The following is a 13000-nucleotide window of genomic DNA, read 5'->3' as shown; positions in this document are numbered from 1 at the left end:
GGATTGTAGAAGCTTGTCCGCCATGGGGGAGAGAGAGGATGTTGTCGATTGTTGCGCCCGCGCATCGCGGCGATGTGACCCTGAGTCCCGTATTAGCATTATGTTTATAAACTGCTTATTATATAATACACATACTCTAATTGATCACGTGCGCACGAGTTCGATAATCATAAGTATTATTCTTTTATTCATAATAAGGAAAATACATTCGTAAAAAAATCATGCAAGATAAGTACTACTTATTTGCTTAATTCCTTTTTAAATAAAGATTAAAAAACGATAGGTAATCGGATAACGCTTCTCCGAATAAAATAATATTATTTTATCTATATCTGAAAAAAAATGTTTTTTTTTAAAGTTAAGTTCTTTGAGTTATGTTGATTTGATTTAGGTATGTTCTTTTTGTAGTGCGACAAGAGTGTTGTGGTGTGAAAGAAAATGTAATGACACTAATCATATGACAATAAGCATCCGAACACTCGGACAGAGACAGAGAAAGAGAGAGAAAAAGAGAGAGAGAGAGAAATAATGAAACCAAAACAAAAAAATATTATGATGCGGATGTAAATGGTAGAGTTAGTAGAGGAAGGCGTACAGTCATGAGCAATATCATGTACCCACTTTAGAACCCTGTCGCACTATCATATTTCAAATTTAATGAAACTTACTGTTTAATTTGTCAAAAAAGTTAATGTGCATGGTTTCAAGGTGTATACATATTACGAAACATCATTTTTTTACCGTTGGACCCGGTTATATGAGCCATGTCAAGGACCTTTGGAGGCTCAATAATAGCCCTGACACCAGGGTTGACGAGGTTTGTAACCCACCTCAATACCCACACAATAGAAGAAGTACATTTTATTTTTTCTCGTATACAATAAACAACGTGCAACCGCAAAAGCGTGGTGCAGTATGCTCCTTACCCCCACCTGCGCCCAGCAGTGGGACGTATGCAGGATGTTCATGATGGTTTATGACAATAAACACACACCTTGACACACCTTGACACACCTTGACACACCTTGACACACCTTGACACACCTTGACACACCCCCGTCTATGAATCTACCTATCACATTGATGCCTATCAGAAATTATCGGCCTATAAATTAATTATCACTTATCACACACTATCTGGTAACTGACTCTCATTCTAATCTAACTCTTTTGTCAATAGCGTGATGTATGGTAATTGATCGCGTGATTTATTCAATTATGTTTCCGATTACAAATCTAATCGTTATTATTTCGAGCATTGACTGAGACATTATAGACATATTTTATAACTGGCGTAATCATAAAATCAATGTGCCTACCATCATTAATTAATTTAAAAGCTACGATCTTGTCGGTGTAGCATTCTCCATTCTAGTCTATGCACGTCTTTGACTTCTTTTAAGACACGACGTTCGCCTTCTCTTTAAATTGTTCCATGTAAGCTCTTTTTGCCTTTCCCTACTATATTTACTCTTACCTTCCCTTCCACGATGTTTTTTTTTAAATAATGTCTTATAATTGTCTTCTCATCTTGCCTCTTCTGTCCTCGATAACTCCCAATATTTGTCTCCTTTCCCTTACTCTTACTAGCACTTCCTCTTTAGTCCTTTCTGTGCAACTTATTATTTCCATCCTCCTTCAGAAACATATTTCAAGTCTATGTATGACCCGTGGTAACCCAGTTGGTAGAACGCTCGCCTTCAATTTGACGTCGCAGGTTCGAATCCAGCACACATACGTACATAAGATCAAACCTATTTCCTATAGGGGTAGGCAGACACACGGAATTCTACTTACTAAGATCAGGATCTTTATGCAACAGGACACACTACTTTATGCAAGCTTGTAGATACTATATAGTATAATATCTACTTCTATATACTTTGTTGTTAAAATATGCAATTACATAACTCTCTGTCGTTTACGAACCGACCTTAGGCTCACGACACACACAGAGCCGGGAACGCGCCAAACAGAGATGCGGGAATTATGCAAACAAATCCCGCTTCTTACAATCCTGAGTCCATTTTCGTGATGGGTCCCCACCGGGATTTGAACCCGGGACCTCCGGATCGTGAGCCCAACGCACCAACCACTGGACCACGGAGGCCGTTAGAGATGGATCATAATCCGTCTCTGCTTACCCCGGTGGGCAATAGGCGTAAGTATTCTCATGCTCTCAAATCCACTATGTGTATAGGCACATCTTTAGGTCTAAACTGTCTGTGGGCAATATATCAGTCACCGGGGAGTCAGTTTGACGGTACACTAGCAGCACATGCGATTACTGTCAATTCATATTTACGATCCCACAGACCATAAAGTGGCTCACGTGGCCGGCAGCGATTTGTCTCGCCCTGGACGGCGGCAAATTGCCTGAGAGTCCGCTCAATAAAGTGCACTATAACTCATTGCCTGGATAGGAAATTAAAGGTGTCAATTCCTCGATATTTTTGCGTAATCTGATCAAAATGTACAGTGGCCTAACATACATACATACATACATAAACTCACGCCTATTTCCCACCGGGGTAAGCAGAGACTATAGAATTCCATTTGCTTCGATCCTGCCTGATACACTTCTCTTACAGTGGCCTAAAGTTTTCCAAAAACCTAAAATAGCTGAAATGCTCATTAAAAAAAGGTTAAAGCTTTAAACAAGAACAACAAACAACTTTTACTTTTGTTACTTTTTAAACAAGAAGGAAATTTCTACTCTCCAACGAAATAATATTAATTTAAAATAATAAAATTTAAAAAATTAACATTATTATATTATAATATTTTTCTGACAATAATTAATTACGTAATTATAATTATGTGGCTTGATGACATGTGTTTACTATAATGAACTATATAGTACCTAAGTCTAGATTTAATGTAATTTTATTTAATGAAACATATCATTATTATTTTAAATATGGTTATGTGTGGAATGATGAATGATAAAGCTATGGAATTATGTAATGACTATTATGGATTTCTGAAATAAACAATTTTTATTTATTAAATTCAACGTCACAAATACTTCCTTAACTCCACATAGAGTATATGTTTCCTTTTAAGAGTTAGTACTTAAATTAATACTCTTTGTAGAGAGTAAGTACTCTTTGGCATAGTTCGCTATTGAAACCAGTCTTAAATTTACCCTTGAAAGCTCTGAAACCGCGAAGCAAGGTGACGTATATAATTATGTGACGAATACATCCAACAAAATCTTTTTTATACAAAAAAAATATATTTGCCTTGCGAAAAATAAAATTATGTGTACATAATAAGTTGAAGTAATTTTAACATAGCGTGATTTGAGTGACATATCTCCTGTGTCTTTTGCGCTGAGCGATGAATTATATTTTTGTCCTGCTGTCACCCTAATCATCATACTTATCCATAACGTTATCCTGTTTTTGGGTTAGGTGTGTTTCCTCGCGATGTTTTCTTTCGCCGCTGAGCGCGTGCTAATAATTTAAGATCCAAAAATGAATTAGAAAATTATTGGCCTGTGCTGGGATTGAAACCAGCGACCTCACAGTGAGAGTCAAGCGTCCGTCCAACTGGGCTAAATAAAATATCCATCTTAAATCAAATCAACAGACTGTGTTTGGCCCGACGACCCGATCACTCTTACTACTTACCCGATCAGCTCGCGACAACAAATACTTCGACGACCCGCTAGGATCAATTAATTCTTTCAAATATAATCGCGCAGAGCCGTAGTTTGCGGCACCCGTGAATGAGAGATATCGTCGAAGTATTTGCTGTCGCAAGCTGATCGGGTAAGGGTAGTAACAGTTATCGTGTCGTCGGGCGACAAACAGTCTGTTCATTTGATTTAAGACCGATATTTTATTTAGCTTAGGTACGCTGAACTGTCGCCGCTAAGTTTTATAAAGAGGATTAATGACTTTAAGTTTGTTCAAAAAAATTCCATTGGGCGAGCTTAGGACAGAATTTCGTATTTATATTTAAGTACCGAGAAATATGAAAAGTACGAAATTCATGTTCTAAACCCACGTCTTTACACCCTAATGATGTTGACAGAGTCTTAAAGTAATCGGAAAACAATTTGCAGCCATAATTATTTAATACGAAGTCTTAAACTAAATAAACGGTCATATTAGAAAGAAAACAAAGCCGTGGTAGAACGCTTGCCTCTTACTTTGAGGTCGCAGGTTCGAATCCAGCACAGGCCTAAATCAATGATCGTCGAATTTGTTTCGAAATTCATATTTGGATTCTAAACGATTATCACGTGTCCGCGGTGAAGGAAACCCACATTCCCGAGAAATGCATTTTCGAAGGTATGTGATCTAACCTGTATTGGGCTGGTTTTCCCTTCGCGGCTTGGAAGGTTAGACAGGCAGTCGCTCTGTAAAATCCGGACCTGTCAAATTTTCAGGTTAAATAAGCGGACCCTGTGAAAACGGGATAATGCTAGGGAGCTGGTAATTAGAAATGAAACTAACTTTATTTCGAATGTCACGACATTTGACATAAAGTCACATTGGTCAGTACTCGTTATCTCGCTCGCACTTACACGGTAAGGCGACACACGGTAAGTACAGTCATGAGCAATATCATGTAGCCACTTTAGAACCCTGTCGCACTATCATATTTGACATTTAATGAGGCTCACGGTTTAAATTGTCAAAAAAGTTAATATGACTTGGTTGCAAAGTGTATACATATACTCGTGACCGTACGAGATTGTATATTGTGAGTCCGAACTGTGGTTGGATATATATTCGTATATTAGTTGTAATGTTTTTGTTCAGACAATTCGCCGGTGTTGCTGGCAACACAAGTATAAAATAATTAATAATATTTTTTACATGGCAATATTGTATTGAATTGAATGGCCGACGCCTCCCGCGAAAGTGTATTTTAACAATTATAAAAACATAGTTAAATAGTGACATGAAATAAACTGGTGTTTTGCACTTGGCAGTGGAATCCTCTTTTTGACGTGTTTTATTGTATATTTGCCGCAGATGGCATTAAGTACTTGGCCGAATATATGGGGAGCGCTGAAGGCTCTCACCCGGTTATACAGGGTGCTAGTGACATCGTAACGAATACTGAGGGGGACGACCGATTCAGACCATGATTCTGAGTTGATATTAAGTGGAATTTCCTGTCGGAAAAAAAAAATAATAAAAAAAATTGTGTCTTTTTAATTATTTTCCCTTCCATACTTTTGCGACGGAAAATTCCACTTGATATCAACTCAGAATCATGGCCTGAATCATCCCTCAAAGTTTTCGTTACAATGTCACTAACACTCTGTATAGGTCAGTAGAATCCTCGACCTCTCACCATCTACTACACCTTCAGTCCACACACACGAAGAGCCGAACAGCCGGCAGAGCTGAGGCGACGCGCCGTCTCGTGCTGTCCACCCCCCACACACAAACCGTCATCATTACAATCAACCGTAAGTCCTTTCACTTAAGGATCACCTTATAAATCACAAGTGAAATCATAAGTTTGTAAAACTGTCCATAAATCACAAATAAACTGACACGTTAGTTAAGTAACGTGTTTATATTATTGTACTGGGTTATAGTATTGTAGAGCGTTAGGCTCACGATCTGGAGGTCCGGGTTCGATTCCCGATAGGGACATTGTTGAAACCACTTTGTGAGATTGTCCTTTATTTGGTAAGGACTTTTCAGGCTTGAATCACCTTATTGTCTGAAAAAGTAAGATGATTCCGTGCTTTGTACGTTAAGACGTTGGTCCCGGCTATTAGCCGTAAAAAAATACCTCCACCAACCCGCAGTGGAGCAGCGTGGTGGAGTATGCTCCAAACCCCCTCAGGTTGATTGAGGGGAGGCCTGTGCCCAGCAGTGGGACGTATATATGCTGTTTATGTATGTATGTATGTACTGGATTTCCGCCTGCGAATTACTGAGTAACAGCATTCTGTTCGCGACTTTTTCCACGGGAATTTCGGTGGTAGCACGAATTACTGAATGCATCCAAATTGACGTTAGTCTTATTCCGGAACGGAACCCTATATATTTTTTTTTTGACGTGAGCAAGGTTTGCGTCGGATGGCATTAACTACTTAGCCGGACAAATACTGGCGCTGAGGTTTCTTACGCGAAATCTCGACTCAGGCGTCGTCTGGAAGGATTTTACTTGAAAGAATTAATCGAAGCAACAGAGTAGTTTCCAACTAGTCAAATCAGTTACTTTTTACTAAACGTCAAATCACGAAATTACTGTGGAATTTGTATGAAAAAACAACCTGTGACGTCATAGAAAAACGTGACAAAATGTCGTACTTATTATTTTACACGTTACGTTTTTCTTTATTCAAATTCATAAATAACTTAAATTGAAAATAGAAAACGTTTTTTGACACCTTTAATCCGTCTTTATTTAGTAATCAGAATTTCATAATTTATCTTTGACCTAATTGCCTAGCGTTTCAAAACATCCCGCATCAGTGCCCACTTGGTAGAAGCTGTCTGGATGCAGAAGAAACTGCCCCCCATGTAATTCTGGAATGCACGGGAGTGTCAGCACAACGGGTAAAAATCCTTAAAGGAATGGGGTCGCTCCGCGAAGCCTGTGAAAACCCCAGGAGCCAACAATAGCACGCATAATAGGCCATCTTAGAGACTAAATGCGGAAAACCCCACTAACTAACTACTCCGCGTCAGCCGGAAGGAGTACCCTACTTCGCCACACTATTCGATGTTCAAATCAGCGTTTCGATTTAATAACAGAAAAAATCCCCGCGACAGGTACTTGAAGTATCGTCGGGGCGGGCAAGGGAAACACACACAGACAGGCTTGGCTGCTATTGAACGTAAATTGCGTAGTCGACACACGTCAAGTGGCGCCGGAGACACCTCCAGGGCCCTCGGGGCTCCTACACAATGGAAACTCAGACTTAGACTGTGTCGCGATTCTGGAAAAAAGCCGTGTAACAGAATCCTTACCGTCTTACCAATAAAAAAAACAAGCGCTGAATAGGTCATGTTTTGTTAATATACTACATCAACCACAAACTCCAATCAACATGCATAAAAGAAATGCATCAAATATGTGCATTGAATTATATAATAATCTGCCAAATGAATTGAAAATACTAACTGGAAACAAGTTCAAAATTAACCTAACGAAATGGCTTATGAACAAATATTATTATAATTTGAAGGAATATTTTGAACATAAAAATAACTTTTGTAATTTTGTAATAAAAATAAGTATAATTTTCAATAATTTTCTTTTCAATGTACTATTTCTTTATTATTATTATTTTTTATGTATATTTGTACACCTGCATGCAGGCCGAACACATCACAACATTGTTATTTGAATTATTTTACCACCTTTTTTGTATGTGTTCTCGCAAATAAATTGATTTGATTTGATTTGAATATCTAGCTACTTTGAATCCAACATAACATAACATAAGTCATATATCTCAATTGGGGTAATACCAACACGATAGGCGGTGAGCCGTATCACCTATATCGTCGAGCCAACTGTGTTAGTAAACTAAAAACTTTTGAATTGAATCCAATTACCAAATAATTCGATTGAACTTTGCTTGGCTGTCAAATACTTAAACGGGTGAATATCAAAATGTGTCAAGTTTGGTGGCGACTGTCATATAATTTTTTCCTGAAAAATTGGGGAAATTGGGAATTGAAAAATTCCTTTTTCATGTCGAAACCATCAATCCGCACTGGGCCCGCGTGATGGTTTAAGGCCCGATCTCCTTATCCATCCATAGGGAAGGCCCGTGCCCCAGCAGTGGGGACGTTAATGGGCTGATGATGATGATGTCGAAACCGAGGATCCTTTTGGATCTTTTTCATGTCGGAACCCAATTTTTCACGAAAAAATAATATGAAATTTCGCCACCAAACTTGAAATTTTGAGATTCACCCAAACACAAGTTTACCCAGTATTTTTTTATTGGTGAGACGGTAAGAAACCGACATCGTAAAATTCTATCAAGCGCTGATTTTATCAGAAAGTGCTAAGTGCACCTCGCTAACAGAATAAGGACTGCGCTAAAGTGCTATACCTAGAACATAGAGCACCCAGGCACCTGCGGAATGTCTGAAAAGGGCTAATTACTTGTAGTCCCTCTCGCTAATTAATGTGGCGCGTCTCTCACAAAAAGATAAAAGGTAAAAGATCGTTAAGAAAATGATGATGAAAGTGCTTTGCACCTTTTATGGGCTTTGCAATGTGCTACAAGATAAGTTTTTAATAAAGGCGTTTTATTTTATTATGCATTAAAAAGATACGACGCTTCGAAGTGTGTTTTCTGTTATAATTAGTGATGTGCCGGATCGTTAAAAATGTATATCCGCGGATACTGATCTGAATACGGATATTCAGTGTAAAGATCCGCGGATCTTTACATTTCTGTCCCTAACCGAATAATAAAGAAAATTAAATTGCTTAATGTAACATTAACATGCCTACTTCTTTTTTTTTATTGATGAATAAAACGTGGACATAATACCTTAAAAAACGCTAAGAAGCATTGTTAAACCCGACATGGGTTTGTCTCAACGCAAAATATAAAACACCACGATATAATACTACTATCAAAATTCATTTATCCAATCATATCGTCGCTAACGTCGCTAACTGCCGTGTCTGAAATTTTTGGCGAATCTAATTTGCACCTTTTGCTATTGTCAATAGGTAATACACAAATTATTTTAGCAAAAAATTGCAGATACCTGAAATTGCAAAGTGAGCTACGATATTATTAAATACCTCAATAATACAAATATAGGTTTGGTTAGGACATTACAGACTGATCACCTGATTGTCCAAAAAGTAAGATAATCCGTGCGTCGGAAGACACGTTAAGCCGTTGTTCTCGGTTACTACTTCCTGATTTAAGTAAGTAGTCGTTACATGAGCCATGTCGGAGACCCTTGGCGGCTCAATAATAACCCTGACACCAGGGTTGATGAGGTTGTTAATTTACCTCACAACCCACACGATAGAAGAAGAATACTAATATAACTATTCTAAGCCAGCTCTTCATGACAACCTGAAAATGAATACAGTAAAGGATGAAATCAGGGGTTCAGTCCTAAACTACCAAGCAAGGCTGAAAAAACATCCCAATGAATTGGCAATCCAGCTTACCAATCAAACTTATAGGAAGCAACTCAAGAGAAAAGATATACTGGAGCATTCAGAAGAATGAGTGGTCATAGATTAGCTAATTATGAGTAGCTGTCCTCGCTGGAAGATACACTCTACCAGACACTTCACTTATACCAAATCTGCTCATAGTAAACAAAAAAGATACTGATTGCAGATATAGCCAGGACAAAAAAAAATCTAAACAAGCTCAGTATAATCTGTCACGCCAAGCCCCAAAAAAAAAAGGAGTCCTTTTAATAGGTTAATATACTTTGCATCTCAGCCGATTTGTTTTAACAGCGTCTAGAACAACAGTCCCGGGATAGCACCACTCTGTCGTTACACCTTATTGGTCACTGACCTCTATTAAATGCGCTGGAATGCCTACCTGTAGCATCTAACAAAAAAAAATGTGCCGATTTGAAGCTCCGCGCGGCGGCGCCACTAAAAAAAATCTTCGCAATTACAATATTATAAATAGTCCTTTTGACAAAGCCTGTGGAGGATACTCAGTGTATTTGTTTTTTTATTATTATTATTGTTACCTAGTGTGTTTGTGGTTAGAGCGTTAGGGTGTGGATCTGGATGTCCAGGTTCGATTCCCGATGAGGACTTTGTCGAAATTATTTGTGAGACTGTCCTTTGTTTGGTAAGGACATTGCAAGCTTGAATCACTTGAATGTCCGAAAAGGTAACATGATTCCGTGCTTCGGAGGGCACGTTAAGCAGTTGGCCCCGGGCTACTAGCCCAAACACCTCCACCAACCCGCAGCGGAGCAGCGTGGTGGAGTATGCTCCATACCCTCTCCGGTTGATTGAGGGGGGCTGTGCCCAGCAGTGGGACGTGTATAGGCTGTTTATGTTTATGTTATGGTGTGTACTGGAATCACCACCATTGACTGCAGCCTTGTTCTCCCATACATTATTGAGACATGTTAGAACACAACCTTTAATCTTTTACTTTTTATATGTGTGGCGCATGTGTCTGTAGACAAAATAAAAAAAAATATCTATCTACCTCTGACAGTTTTTGTCTATCGACCCATCCAGTGTATTGTAAAGAGGTTAGTGATTTGGGTTCTCTGGGGTTCGGCAGGGCTCCTGAGTTCTCACATCTGTGAGCAATTAATCAGAGGGACGGGTATTAGGCTAGTTGGAGACAGTTGCTTCAAGTTGGAAGTCTCGTGAGATTTCTATTTGTGTGGCGTACTTGTCTTGTTTGTCTGTTGCTTTAGATGAGACAATATATTCCTTTTAGTCAAGTAATAATAGTTACCGTGGTGTAGATTTGGACGTCCGGGTTCGATTCCTGATGCGACATTGTCGAAATCTCTTTGAGACTGTCCTTTGTTTAGTAAGGAGATCCTTTGCAGACTTGTATCACCTGATTGTCCGAAAAAGTAAAATAATTCCGTGCTTCGGAGCCGTTGGTCCCGGATATTAGGTGTAAAAATACCTCCCCACTAACCCGCACTACTAGAGTACGCTCCATACCATACCTCCTCCGGTTAAGTGAGGAGAGGCATGTTAGTAACATCGTAACAAAAACTTTGAGGGGGGATCCAGACCATGTTTCAGAGTTGATATTAAGTGGAATTTTCCGTCGCAAAAGTTTTATGAATTTTTCGACAGGAAATTCCACTTGATATTAACTCAGAATCATGGCCTGAATCATCCCCCTCAGTATTCGTTACGGTGTCACTAACACCCTGTATAGAGTTTATGTATTGTAATTAAGGTCAGTGCCCACTACACCGTATTATACTGGGACCGTAACCGTCCCGGCAGCGTATTTAGAAATGCTTGTTCAATACGTCCCCGCCGGCAGAAACGAACTGGAGTAATTGGAGTAGGGTTTACGGGCGTTTTTTGCCCGGAAAACCTACTCCAACACGTTCCAGACGGTGATGAACTGGAGTAGAACAGCTCATTCTATTGGTCAACCTTGCGTGACATCTTGGTATTCTTAGGATTTCAAAGCGGAAAGTAGAGATTTTCCTAATTCTGATCGAGTAAGGCTGTTACTGTACCGGGTGAGAGCCTTCAGCACTCCCCATTTGCCCGGCCAAGTTAAAAAAAGGCTGTTACTGAATGGTGGCCAAGGGATGGTATGCGATATCGAGGCAGACCACCAGCGCAGTCGCATGATATTGTGAGGTAAGCCAGAAAGCAGATGAGACTTGCACAGACCGGAAAGGATGGCGTGAAAGAGAGGAGGTCTATACCCAGCAGTGGGTGGAAACAGGCCGAGTAGATAGAATAGATGGGTAACGAGTAAATGCTGCTCGTAAAATACAATAGAAGACTTAATTAATTTTGAAATAGGAATCTTCTAAAGGATTATTGGCATTCGAGTTCCTCGAGGCTCCTCTTACCTTAATTACATTCCTTTTCTCAAGTACTTACCTACTATTGTCAGATGTTGAGTTTTATGTACACCCTAAGTCATGTTAATACTTAATAATACCTTCCAACCCGAAGGAAAACCAGCCCAATTTCAGATTACCTATGTCACATACCTCCGAAAAAAGATTTCTGGTTCTAAGGTACGTGGGTTTTTTCCGTTTTCATTCACCGCTGTGTACATGATAATCATTTATAGATCCAAACATGAATTCGAAACAAATTCGAAAATCATTGATTTAAACCGTGCTAGATTTGAACCTGCAATCTCACAACGCGAATCAGACGTTATTCGAACTGAGCTACCACGGTTCACGGCTACTTTACCCCTACGAAAAATGTACGTATGTAGTAGTATCTGACAATCTCAAGATCGAAAACGGCAAAGTCGTAAGGCAAGCGCACAAATCGATTTAGCTCCCTCAGGTGGAAACTTAGATAAGGACTCGAGGCAATATTGACTCAATCATTTCGACCAATACCAGGAGAGGAGGCAATACGTCGACACTCGTAAAGTTAGTGACCGTCCTCCCCGTGCGATTCGATATCGCATTGATCTGCAATATTAGGGTAACCTTACCAGTATTGGGCCAGAAGTAAAAAAGAATTCGATGTTTAAAATATGTTTGTGACGTCATAACTCACTATTTCATAAACTTATTTCATAAACATGTTTTAATGTTTCTTGAACAGTATATAAAACGTTTAGTACGATACTCAAACGGACGCGCGTGTATGAAACGATGTGGAGGGAGCAAGAGATGTATTTCAGGGTCAGGATCGAAGTAAATTCAAAATTTAAGGTTATATCTACAATACAATACAATACAATACAACAAATATACATTATTGCACCAAAATAAACAAAATAGTTAAAAAAGAGACTTAACTAGATACATGGCAAATGGCGGCGTTATCGCTTAAAAAGATTTCTCGACAACCACAAGGCGAAGAAGTATGTAAAAGTTAAAAGGTTGCGGGTGCAAACGAAGTACAACTTAACAATAAATACATGCACAATACTTTATAGACTTTATTATAAGAAAACAATAATGTGAAGCTATAAAGGGTTACAAAATACACAAGATCACGCCTATTTCCCATCAGGGGAGGCAGAGACGTTTTTTACACTTCTATTAAATCTTCATACACAAGTCCACAAAGTACCTACTTATATAATAAATTAAGTTATGTAGTGGTGCGTCGCTTACATCACTACATGGTATAAAACAAAGTCGCTTTTTCTGCCCCTATATCCCTATGTACGCTTAAATCTTTAAAACTACGCAACGAATTTTGATGCGGTTTTTTTTTAAATAGATATAGAATTATATAAGGTTTATATCTATAATAACATCCATTAAATAGTGTAGAAATACTGTTATTTTTGAGGTTTTTAATGTGATGTCGTAAATAATTTCATTTTTTCCTCAGCATTGCACCCGAGGGAAGCCGGGGC

The 13000-nt window shown here is 38.8% G+C and overlaps 1 protein-coding gene across 3 annotated transcripts in view; it reads right to left on the bottom strand.

Moving 5' to 3' along the window:
- Positions 1-13000, bottom strand: part of LOC126366220 (proton channel OtopLc-like) — a 136704-nt gene that overhangs the window by 64796 nt on the left and 58908 nt on the right. The window lies entirely within an intron of this gene.

This window comes from Pectinophora gossypiella, chromosome 4 (assembly GCF_024362695.1).
Source record: "Pectinophora gossypiella chromosome 4, ilPecGoss1.1, whole genome shotgun sequence".
NCBI classification, from domain to species: domain Eukaryota; kingdom Metazoa; phylum Arthropoda; class Insecta; order Lepidoptera; family Gelechiidae; genus Pectinophora; species Pectinophora gossypiella.
This window is presented reverse-complemented; position numbering and strand designations above follow the sequence as displayed.